General features: G+C 36.3%; 1 pseudogene; it reads left to right on the forward strand.

The window, feature by feature from the left end:
* The first annotated feature begins 211 nt into the window (after positions 1–211).
* On the forward strand, positions 212–1,100 carry LOC114026745 (annotated as a pseudogene).
* Positions 1,101–4,834: the final 3,734 nt, after the last annotated feature.

A 4,834-nucleotide genomic window follows, 5' to 3' on the forward strand; every position in this document is an offset into this window, starting at 1 on the left:
CATGAAAGCATACCTGGTCTTTTACCTCACACAGTGGTAGCATAAAGAATCCCTCCCTCTGAATTCTAATTTCCATTTATGTCTCAGAAAGACAGGCCTTGAGTCTGCATCCCTTGAGCAGAGATGGAATAGATGTTCCTGTTGTCACTGCAGCTCCCACCACTTTCCTTGGGCCTCGGCCTCCCCAGAGTCTCCACCACATTGAATAGCTATGGAAGACTACACAAAAATTGAGAAAATTGGGGAAGGTACCTATGGTGTTGTATATAAGGGTCGACATAAAACTACAGGTCAAGTGATAGCCATGAAGAAAATCAGATTAGAGAGTGAGGAGGAGGGCATTCCAAGTACTGCAATTTGAGAAATTTCTCTGTTGAAAGAACTTCATCATCCTAACATTGTAAGCCTTCAAGATGTACTTACGCAAGATGATAGACTGTACCTCATTTTTGAATTTCTCTCTATGGACCTCAAGAAATACTTGGATTCAATGCCTCCTGGCCAAGATTCTTCACTTATTAAAAGTAATTTGTACTGAGTCTTATAAGGCATTTGTCTTTTGTCACTCAGGAAGAGTTCTTCACAGAGATTTGAAACTTCAAAATCTGTTAATAGATGATAAAGATGTGATTAAACTAGCTGACTTTGGACTTGCACAGGCCTTTGGAATACCTGTAAGGGTCTATACACATGAGGTGGTCACACTGTGGTACCAGTCTCCAGAGGTGTTGCTGGTGTCTGCCAGATCTTCTACTCCAGTAGACATTTGAAGTATAGGTACAATATTTGCTGAATTAGCAACCTAGAAGTCACTTTTCCATGGGGTTTCCGAAATTGACCAGCACTTCTGAATCTTCAGGGCTTTGGGGACTCCTAATAATGAAGTGTGGCTGGAAGTTGAGTCACTGCAGGATTATAAGAATACATTCCCCACGTGGAAACCAGGAAGTTTGATATCACATGCCAACAACCTCGATGAAAACAGCATAGATCTGCTCTCTAAAATGTTGGTCTACGATACTGCTAAACAAATTTCTGGCAAAATGGCATTGAACCATCCCTATTTTAATGACCTGGACAGTCAGATTAAGAAGCTCTAGTTGTCCAGCCAAGTGATTCCTGGGGTTTTGTATCAAGAATGGATAGTCCTCTTGTAACGTTAAGCTCTGTAAATATCTGTCTTTATATGTATGTTTCCTATTTTTATTGTAAAATTAAAGCTGTCATCCATTTTCCAAGGTGTTAAATAAAACTGTAAATATCATTATAATGAATAATGCAGTATGTAGATCTCATCAATGCAGCTGTTTTGTGTTCTATAAGTAAAACTGTAAACCCCCCCAAAAAAAAAGAAAGAAAGAAAAGTCTCCACAAATTTTGCTTTTGACAATATAAATTCATAAACTCTCATATTAAAAGTATGTAGTTACTAGGATTTTAGATTTGGGAGGATTTGGGAGGGAACTGGAGGAGTTTCCATGCTTTCTCTTAATTCTTCTGTTAGATTAAGAGTATTTATATTCTTTCTTAGATGTGATAGAAGTTGTTTTGAAAGGACATTATAGGTTATCGAGTTCAACTCCCTCATTTTCCATTTTTTTTTAGATGAGAAAGTGAAATCTAAGGGGGAGGGGAGTAAGCATTTATATAGCCTACTCTGTGTCTGGTACTGTGCTAAGCACTTTCCAAATATTATCTCACCTGATCCCTACACATCCCTATATAATAGGTGCTATTAGTATCCCCATTTTACAATTTACAAAATGGAGGGAAATAGAGATCTGTGACTTGCCTGGGGTCACATAGCTAGAAAGCATCTGAGGCCCCATTTGAACTCAAGTCTTCTTGATTCCTGATTACTACTTTTTCTACTACACAACCTAGCAGCCTCATAAGAAGATAAGTGATTTGGTCAATGTCAGAGTTATTTAGCGGCAAAGCTATTTATGACTGAGATCCAGGCCTTTTATCTCCATGTACAGCCATTTTTTATACTATATCACAATTGTCTGATGATTTTGCCCAAGCAAATTTGATCTCTACCTCCATAACTCTTTTAATGCCTTTGGTCAAGTGTCATGTCCTTCAAGAGGACTTTTCTAACTCCCCACTTGTTAATGCCCTTCCCAAAACACTGTGTACTAATTTTGTGTACCTTGTATTTACTTATTTTGGAACATCCATTTCCCAAGTAAAATGTAAATTCCTTAAAAATTGTCTCACTTTTACATTTCTCTCTTGACAAGAAGTACAGTATCTGACTCAAAATACTTATTTAACACTTTGACTTAACAAATAATGCTGCATTTATCTTTGCAAGATAGTCCACTAATAATCCTCTTACAGTGAACTCTCCTAGTATTTGTATAATGTTATTATCATCATCCAGTCTACCATATCAAGCATATTATACTTGACCTTCAATCAACAAACATTTGTTAAGTACTTACTTGGTTCTTAACTCTGTTAATTTTTAGAGATAAAAAAATGTGAAACAATGCCTACTCTTAGATAGCATATATTCTAATGTGTACATATATAAGTATATATGCAAAATACATATAGAGAGAATAAATACTAGATGGCTAAATATAAGGTGGAAGGAACAGCAATTGAGGGGGATGTGGAAAGGCTCCATGTATAGGGAGGTGGGGTCATTGTGCTGATTCCTAGAAGACAGTAGGACAAAGCAAATGTGGTAGAGAATGAGAGAAAGCTTATTTCTTCCAGCAGCTGCCTCAGTCAGGAAGTAGATATAAACCTTCCCAGGAATTCTGGTATTGCACAAGAAAATATCCTGAAGCTCATGTTGTTGTTGCTGTTGCTTTTTTAAGAGAATAATTCAATATTTAAGTTCCTAAGCCAATTATGATGTCTTAGATAAAAGTATTGTATTCGTTGAATATTTAAAAAAAAGATGATTCTACAACTGTGGTTAATCCTTCAACTATATAGATTCCAACTCTCCCATGCCTCCAGGATTTGGTGTCTTTAAAAGCTCCTATGGACAAGGCACACCTGTAGGGGATGAACTTTTCTAAACTTAGATTGATCTGTGACCCACAGTCGATAGCCAACTTCTTGCATTATGTGTTTCCCACCTGCCAGAACTTGGGCACCGATGGTATTAACTTAGAAAAATCAGGGTCATGTCTGCACCATGATGAAGTGTTCAAGGAATATGTCAGGGGATCATAGTAATAACTCAGATTGACTGGATTCTTAAGAATTTGCAAAACACTCACTTCACAACAGCCTAATAATATTGGTAATATAAAATTTTGTTATCTCAATTCTATAGATGCCCAAACTGAAGCTCAGAAAGGCTAATCAATCAGAAAACATTTATTCAGGGCCCTTCAGGTGCTACTCATTGACTCCAAAGACATAAGTAAAAGTCACTGTCCTCAAGGAATTTACGTATTGTAGAGCAAGACTTGTTAACCTGGGGTCCATTAACTTATACTTTAAAATATTTTCATGCCTGTATATCAATATTACTGTTTAATTTTGGAAACATATTAAACGGTCTTGATCCTAGAAGGTAATAGAGAAAAGGTATTTTGTTTTTATATTTCTTTTATACCATAACTATTGTTTTGTAATTGACAACAGTAAATACTAAAGGCCAAAAGGACAGGTAAGTACCACAGTCATTATGTACCATATATACTGTAAAAAGTTCACCTGGTCCAAAGGCAAGTCAGAGATATAAGGGTTGGAGAAGTGTCTGTCTTTAGAAGCATAACCCTGACCCAGACACTAGGCTGTTTTCCCTTCCCTGCAATTTTCAAAAGTACCAGAAGGTTGGTTTGTTTCCCACAGAGATTTGAGCCAGATTAAAACTATCATAAAGTTATATAATGAAAAAGAACTCCCATCTCTTAATGCCCTAAGGATATAATGGCTGTGAGTGAATTAAAATTGGTATCTGTTAGGATGGAATGAAGTAATGGTCATTTTTATTTTTGAAAGTATGTTGTAGGAAAGATGCATATTAATATAAAAGCAAAGTTAAATACACTTGCCCTCTTCTAATTTTATTTTAAAAAAATCAGTTATAATCATTGCCATTTAGGGAAAGTATTAGAGTATAGAGAAAAGAGCACTCATTTTGAATATACAAGATATGGGTTTGAATCCTGGCTCTGCTATTTACTGTGTCCTTCGGTCAAGTTTTTTCCCTTTACACACATGTCTAGGTTACACTGTGGGTAGAGAGCTGAGCTTCTAGTCAGGAAGACCTGAGTTCAAATCTAGATGGAGACATTGCTAACCATGTGATCCTGGGCAAGTCATTCAACCTCCATTTCCTTTAATTATAAAATGCAAGGAAATAGTAGCACCTGCCTCCCAGAGTTGTTGTGAAATATTTGTGAAGTGCTTGGTGTAGTGCCTGACACATAGTAGGGGCTTAATAAAGGCTTGTTCCCTTCCATTTCTTTTACTCTGCCTCAGTAAATGTGCTAAGTTATCTAGAAAATGAGCTTGTTTAAACTAGATTATTTCTGGTGATTTTTACCAGGTCTCAAGTCATTAATTGCAACCACAAACAGATCAGAAATTTCAGCAGAACTTGGGGGTAACATATGTAATATAAATACTTTGATACTCAAAGAATTCATAATTCCATGAAACTTATGCAAATTGAAAACATTCTATGGCTGAACAAATAGGCTTCAAAAGTGATAAATGGAAAAATGTACCACCCATGTTATAAATTCTCTGATTTAGCTAAAGTGGCCTTTCCAATACTGATACAATGTCCATCACTATGTCCTTATTCAAAAACTTTCAAGCTTTGTATGCCAGTCCAGAGCTTGAATTTCAGTAC

This window comes from Vombatus ursinus, unplaced genomic scaffold (assembly GCF_900497805.2).
Source record: "Vombatus ursinus unplaced genomic scaffold, bare-nosed wombat genome assembly UNPS02014841.1, whole genome shotgun sequence".
In the NCBI taxonomy this organism is placed as follows: Eukaryota; Metazoa; Chordata; class Mammalia; order Diprotodontia; family Vombatidae; genus Vombatus; species Vombatus ursinus.